Source organism: Temnothorax longispinosus, chromosome 2 (genome assembly GCF_030848805.1).
Source record: "Temnothorax longispinosus isolate EJ_2023e chromosome 2, Tlon_JGU_v1, whole genome shotgun sequence".
NCBI lineage: Eukaryota > Metazoa > Arthropoda > Insecta > Hymenoptera > Formicidae > Temnothorax > Temnothorax longispinosus.
This window is the reverse complement of record NC_092359.1, coordinates 14239606-14247729: the sequence shown is the minus strand read 5'-3', so window position 1 is coordinate 14247729 and position 8124 is coordinate 14239606. Positions and strand designations below refer to the sequence as shown.

At 37.7% G+C, this 8124-nt stretch overlaps 1 long non-coding RNA gene across 1 annotated transcript; it reads right to left on the bottom strand.

Annotated features, from left to right (window-relative positions):
• Nucleotides 1-2141: 2141 nt before the first annotated feature.
• On the bottom strand, nucleotides 2142-7267 carry LOC139808879 (uncharacterized). Its single transcript, XR_011730966.1, has 4 exons — nucleotides 6612-7267; nucleotides 6053-6139; nucleotides 5734-5837; nucleotides 2142-2366 (listed from the first exon to the last, which is right to left on the bottom strand). It is a non-coding gene; the product is annotated as an uncharacterized lncRNA (long non-coding RNA).
• Between the last annotated feature and the right edge of the window lie 857 nt (nucleotides 7268-8124).

Here is an 8124-nt window from a genome sequence, read left to right as displayed (position 1 = left end):
TTTATGATCAAAATTATGAATTTTTATTTAAAATTCAGTCCGAGAATGGAATAACGACTCCGCCCCGACAATTTTGACATTTTAATTTTTGCACCTTTGTCGTTTTTATTCTATACCAGTTGAACAAATCGACGTTGACCAAAAATGTCCTTATAAATTTTGTAGCCAAGGGTTCACTCTTTACAACGATATACCACATTTTACTAAAATTATTTGTTTTGTTGTTAAAAATCGGCACTGAAAAAATAGTAACGACTTCGCCCCGGTCTCCCCTACTATCTTGTCGGAGCCCATCTCGTTGAAGGTGTTGAAGCAATCGTTGGAACCGAAAGCTTTATCGGACGACATGGTCCGGCTGGATACCATATGTTCCAGGCAATACAAACTCCCAGCAGAAGTTGCCCATCTGAACGCTCGCTTGGCTCACGTGTATCGATGTACATATACTGGACTCGCGCTGTAAACCGCTTAATTGTATATTTTACATTAAATGTGAAATCTTGACGATATGCTCCATAGAATCTCGGATATTTTTTTCAGAGTTAAAAATTGCTTCGAAAAGACGTGATTCTGATTTCTTGTATACCATTTCAATGTTTTCAATTGAACTTTTCTTGATGTTACATAATAAAAATTTGGATAACTCATCAAATAGAAATTTTTGAGATTCTCCAAGAAAGTTTATTTATTATTTTATATAATATTAATATATACACCCGAGAACAAATTTTTTATGTATGAAATATATCCATATACGTTTTCTTTCTCTTGTATAATTTCTTTTCGTATATAAAAAGAAAAATAATAAGAAAACTTTAAAAAATAATTAAAATCATAATTTCCGTACTGCTCTTTTACAAAAAAGTAAAGTTTGAGATAATGAGAAAAAATTGACTATATATAATATACAAGTAAATTATATAACTGTAATAATTGTAATAAAATTGTGTGTTTTAACATGCTTAGAATTAGTAATGGAAAAAAAATAGAGCTGCATGATTGATAGATAGGCAAATTCAAATTATATATCCGTTATATTTACATACATCCTAATAAATAAACCATTCCTCTCTCTTTGACCTTTGTGAGCATTTTTGCAAAAGCTTGTTGAGACGATTTTTATACCACATTTAGTACGAGATATTCTCTAATACGGTCATAATGGAATTACCGAAGCGGCCAAAACACAGTAAGATGTGAGATTATTTCGATCGATTAGAAGATTCGCTGGTGAAGTGTAGGGAATGTGAGAAAGAAATTCGGATAGCTTATATGCGTAACATGAAAAGAACATTAAGGACATACTTAAGTATACATAGAATAATATTTCCCGATAAAGACCACACACTACCCAGGTAGCACATACACGTTTCAGACATGTTTTGTAAGCGTTTTTCCGAAACGTTTTATAACCAATTTCTAGAAACGTTTTTCATGAGTAAAAACGTTCGATGGAACGTTTCTTTTCCGATAAAATATCGTTTAAAAAACTATTATAGAAACGTTTTATTTTAATGATAAAGACATTTTAGATAAAGATATTTAAAATTCCTACTTTTCACGTCTTTTGAACGTGTTTATGACGTTTTTGAGACATGCGTGAGAATGTTCTAGAAGCTTTATGCATATCCCAGGTAGCACATATTATTTTCATATACATTTTTTAAACGTATACATAGTTTCATAACCGTAAAAAACCATTAAAAAATGTTTGAACAAAAATGTTTTTGAAACCATAATTTAAGAAACGTATTTTTTACATTTCTACAGTTAACAAAAATACCTATTTGTTAAATTTTTCTTTTTAAAAATATAATTTGCTTATCTTATATATATATATTACAATGAAATGTATCAGAAGTATTACAGTAATATTACTGAGATACCTCAGTAATATTAAAATGTCCGCGAAAATGATTATCAGTAATATTACTGATATTTATTTCAGTAATATTGCGGTAATATTACTGCAATATATCAGTAATATTACGGTAAAATTACTATAATATTTGCGTGATATTTGTATAATATTGCTAGGAATTAAAAAACCATTTTAATAATTTTTATTACATTTTATTAAATTATTTTTAATAGTATTGTTACATACAATTTTAAAATAATATTGATATTGTAAACGCAATAATATTATTTGTGTAATATTAGATAATATTTATTTAATATTGCTAAAAATTAAAACATTTTAATAAATATTATTAAATTTTATCAAATTGTTATTTTTAATAATAGTATTACATACAATATTAAGAAAATAATGTTGATATTATTTTTCTATCTCTTTCTTTTTCAAAACTGCTCCATGCTACTCTGCACTGTATGAATTTCCACTGATAAAGAATGACGTAACACTATAACATAATACAAAAACTGATTTATTTATGTGAATTATTTATATCTAATTATACAAGGTGAGTTTTATTTTGTATGCCAATTATTTTCACTAATTATCTCAGAAAGTATTGGTTTATTGGAAAAATGTTTCAGATAAAAGTTGGAGGGTTTATAGAGGAATAATGGATGATCTTATTAGATTTTGAGTCTGGAACCCATGTTGAGCCCAGTAGGGTCCAAGTCAAATTTTTTAAACAAAAACTCCCTTCTTTTATTACATCATCTTTTTCTACTAATTAATATAAACAACTTTTGTCTGAAACATTTTTTATTTGCCTTAGACTTTTTGAGATATTCAAGAAAAATTTGGTAATTTTTTTGATATTTAGTTTATATCTTGATAAATGCTTGTCAGAGGGAAAAATGATACAAGACTTTTTGACTTGATATGGTCTCAAGAATATGCTATTGTAATAATACCCTAATTTCTTTAAATATTTGTGTATACTGCATTTTCTTGAAGCTTTTATGTGTACACAATTATTTAAAGAAATTAGAATACTATTGCAACAGTATATTCTTGAAACCAAATCAAGTCAAAAAGTCCTGTACCACTTTTCACTCCGACGAACATTTATTGACAAACATCTATTGTAAGCTAAATATTGAAAAAAATACCAAGTTTTCCTTGAATATCTCAAAAAGTATAAGGCAAATAAGAAAATGTTTCAGACAAAAGTAGTTCATATTAATTAGTAGAAAAAGATGATACCATCAAAACGGGTTTTTTTTTTAATAATTTGACTTGGATCTTATTAGGCTTAACACAGGTCCCGAACTCAAAATCTAATAAAATTGTCTATTGGTCCTCTTTGAACTCTCCAACTTTTATCTGAAACATTTTTCCAATAAATCAATACTTTCTGAGATAATTATAGCGGAGATGATTGGCACACGAAATAAAAATCACCCTGTTTATTTCATACATAATTACATATTAAAACATAAGAGTACGGGGTTAAGTATGACGTGTTCCGATATTCACTGTCTACATTGAAAATCTATGGTTAATGTTATACATACACTTTAGATTTTCAGTACTGGATATTAAAATTGTGACGTGACAAGTCGCGTCTCCTTCCCGGACGGGCTCGGCCGAGGGGAATTCGGGGATGCCTCCGTTAGAGCGAGAGGAGGGCGGTTGCGTATATTGATTGGTCTAATTAGATGTTAAGTTTTTAAGGGATTGCCGGTGGTGACCGGACGCCATCTGTAACGGCCGGGGGCCGCAACGAGGAAGGGCAGAGGATTAAGGAGACGGCCAGGGGACATGGCTAGAAGTCGGATCGCCCGGACCTCCCCGCAAGTGCACGAGCGTCGCCGGCCGGAGCTCACCCCGCACTCGGTCGTAACAGCGGCAGCATAACGATCAGGAAGACCCCGGATCACCCCCGAGCGAAATGCCAGTTGAACAAGGGTGCCGAGGAGCGGCCCAGGGAAAGGCGCAGCCCTGGGGCCGTCACCCCGAGGGGGATGCCGGCAGACGGGGCCGAGGCCCGGCCAGCCTGACCCCGAACGCCGACTCGATCATCGCGGCCCGGACAGCCGGTTGAATCGAAAAGCCCGCGCCGAATCGGAGGTAATTGCAGCGGCGCCGCCGGAAGGGGAGGCGCGCGAGAAGCTGAGGCGCCGACGAGAGCGCCCTGGAATTGGAGTGGCGCCCCCGGAAGGAGCGGCGCACGTGCGGCCTAGGCGCAGGAAGCGCTAGGATCGGCAATCCGGTCGAGCGACACGCTACAGCGCAGGCGCGGGGAACCGGCGCGATCCCGGCAGGCTATCGTTTCCGACACTGTCGTGCCGGCTAACGAGCAGCGAGCATCTCCCGGATCCCGAGCTGCCCGGACTACCGAAGGGACGACGACGAAGTGTAAGGTCACCACCCTGGCGTCCCCGCGTTAAGAGAAGAGGGTTCGCTCGAGGCATCGGCCCGTGGCACACGTTGGTTACCGGAGTGGCGCAGGATACCTGTGGACCGAGCGGGGTCAGAGCGTGCAATACCTTGCGCTCGCATTAAAGTCGAATCGGGTGAAAATCGTGCCAGGGCCTTGCCGAGAGTGAGCTCTCTAAGGCGTAGAGACCATTTGTGCCCTCCCCGCGAGCACCGCCACGGCCGACAGTCACGTGGCGTTGAGATGTGTGAATTGAAGTAATCGTGTCGCGTTTATGTAGCGTCTCGTCGAATTAATGTAAGTAATCGTATCGCGTTATTCGTAATCGTGTCGCGTTTCATAGTGATAGAGTTTATGTGCGTAATCGTGTCGCGTTTCGTTGTGATAGAGTTATGTTCGTAATCGTGTCGCGTTTTGGCCATATTATTTAAGCTCGTAATCGTGTCGCGTCCTGGCCATATTGAGAAGAATGCCTTGCGTGGCGGTAACGAGAGCGAGTGGTGCGGGTAACGGCGAGCCGCGAGTGGTCATGTAATTTGAAGGGCACTCGCCCTCGTTTTGAGTAACGTATCCGGGCCCTCGAGGACGGCGAATATTGTGTTTGGCGGGACGGAAAGATCGACGGGATCGGCGCGGGGCCGCGGAATCTCCGTGCTTGCGAGAGAATTCGGGATTCGCGTGGCAAGCCGCGGGATCGTCCGCGATACGTGTCCTTATTTCGTGTTCGGGGGCAATCGCCGGCCAGCGTGGTCGACTCGGCGAGATCGCCCACAATTTGGGTATCGTGCGAAATCGAGGTGGCCCGGGTGCGCGTTGAAGAAGCAACCGAAGGCGGTTCGTCGGCTTCGTGGCGTAAGTTCATTGTGAGTTTGAAGCCAGGTACCGCGATACCTGAATCGTAATTGTTTCGTATACCAAGCTTTCGTGTGTTCGTCTGCGTTTATCTGTTGCGTTACAGTGTGAAAGATTCGACATTACCACGTGCACTTATTGCGTCATTTTGTCGGTTGCGTTACAGTGTTAAAGATTCGACATTACCGCGTGCATTTATTGCGCTATTGCGGCATTCGTGCGTCAGCCTATCCGACATCTTTGCGGTGATACGAGAAACCCAGACCGATTATACCTGATATCATCTGACCAAATATATTCTGTTATTATTATTTATTTTCTTGTGTGTGTGATTGATTGCGTGACGCCTCTCTCCGAATTCCCTGAAAGAGCCCTACGCCCTGAGGTATTGCCGGGAATATCGCGTCAGGCATATTAGTGTACGGTGGTGCGATCCGTCGCACCTGGCGCCCAATCTTTTGGTGTCGGAATTAGTTGTGCGTGCTGCCAATCCTCGATAGCCCTCCACCGGATTGCGAGACCGGGGGAAAAAGCGTCGCAAAATATTGGAACGCAGTTTATACCAAGTTTAAATATTTCTTACTTCTGTATCTAATAAATAAAGCTGTTGCTCAGAAGAGTTTGATAGAAATTAAACTTCTTGGTGCTGCTCTGCGTGAACTTCCACTGACGGAAAGCAACGTAACACTGCAACATAAATACAAAAACAGTAATTATTATTTACATCTAATTATATATTTTAAACATAAAAGTAGGTTAAGTATGAATCTGTATTGTGATATTCACTATCTATGTATACTGAAAATCTGTAGTTGATGTTACACGTATACTTTGGATTTTCAGGATTGACGATTAATATTGGAAAGTATGGTTTATATCAAATTTAACTTTTTCTTACTTACATATCTAATAAATAAATCTTTTGCTCTTCTATCAAACTACTTGGTGCTGCTCTGGACTGCATAAACATCCACTGATGGAAAGCAATACTGTAACATATAGCATAAGAACAATAATTATTATAAAATCATGTAAATGGTTAAATAATTATATAGTTAAATTATTTAATTAATGATTAAACTGCTTTTTAGGAGATTTGGGATCGGCATATTCCTATCACGTATCTCCAACTAAGGGCTCCAGTTGGATTAAACTGTTAAAAATTTTGAGGTTAAGTTAGCATCAAGATTTAAGTATGAAGCCGTTAATAAATAATTTCATTAGAGACTCGTTCAATAAGGTTATAAAGGCAAATATATGTATTTTAAGATGATCATTGAAATGATTTTATGATATTAACGTGGTTTTTGCAGACCATTATGCCACTTAATCTCTATTTTTGGATTTAAAGACAAATCGCCAAATATATATGTTGTACAATGTACATATTAGTAATAATTATACAAAAATATTTTTAAAAATATTTGTGTGAACAATATTTATCAAATAAAGAAAAATTACCTGAAATTAAAACGATTGTTTCTGTGCGGTGTCGTACACGTGATTGCGTGGTTTCACGGAGCCATGCAAGAGACAGCGAGAGAAGACCGGGAATGGTGGGGGTCGGTGCTGCGACCAAGCGCATAGCCACACACACCAGCGTTCTTCCCTGCACTTACGCACTCAGAAACGTTCTGTTTATCCGTGTGACAAACTCGTAATTTGAAAAGTTTAATATTGATTATATAAGAAATATAAATTTTAAATTTTATCCATTAATTTTATTATCAATTTACTTACTGGTTCTTAATTAAAAATTAATTGTATATATAATTACCTTTTAATATTACAAAACAAATAACAAGTTATAAAATTAAATACCACCACTTATAAAACTTATCTTAATCACTTTTATTCCCCAAAAGTACAAGTCAGTCTCTTTTGATTTCATCACATTTTTTGAATTAGATTTTTTTTTCTTTCAGTCCAAAATTCTTTAACTGGAATATATTATCTGTGCAATACGTATGATTGTGTGATAACGTCTTAATGACGTCAATAAGACCTTAATAACGTCTTAATGACGTCAATAAGATGTCATTAAAATGTCGTTTGACATTATTTTGATACTTAAAGTATTATATTTCAACAATATATTGCAGCAATATTACTGTAATATTTCTAAAATATTTCATTGTAATACGTAATATTTCCACTATATTGCAATATTACTGCAATATTTCTGCAATATTATGTGCTGTGTGGGATGAATATATATATATATATATATATATATATATATATATATATATATATATATTGTAAGAAACGAATATGCGTTTAATTTTCCCGGCAACTGGCGCCGCCTGTCGCATGCGAGCGCTGCGGTAATCTCATCCGCGTGAGGCGTTAGTGTATAAGCGAGCCAATGGCGTTGGCGAACGGTTGTGATTGGGCGAGCGAGAAGAGGAGATACCTCATGCGTTGTTTTGCGAAAAAGCGTAACGGTCGAACAGGTTCGTGCATGTTCTGGCTCGTTCGGTCGTGTTAGAGAGAAGTCTTCGAGATCCCGAGTCGTTCAGACGTGCGTCGGAGAGCTCTAGCCTTTGTAGCTATTCCCGGCGTATTCGTCTAAAACCGTGTCGTGAGTCCGTGCAATGGACTTAGCGCGTTCGATGTAAAAGTGAGAAAATATACGGTTGATATTTATCCTAAACGTATTCATTTTCCTCCTTCCTACCCGCTCGTATCCTACGTATTCTTCGCGAAAGATTAAACTCGTGTTACGTGGACGAAGCAATTCCGACCCCTCTCAAGAGGGTTAACTATCCTGACACAAATATTCTACATTCCAAAGTAGTAATCTTTACAGTTCAGAAGTGGGATACAACCGTCGGGTGCGGTCATTCTGGAACAGTGTCCATTGACTTTTACCGCGGTAACCCTTTGCCTTCTGTTCTTGTTAATACAACAAGATTTCACCGAGAGGTCTGATTCGTCAATACTCTCGTTAGGCTTAATTAGCCGTTTAACA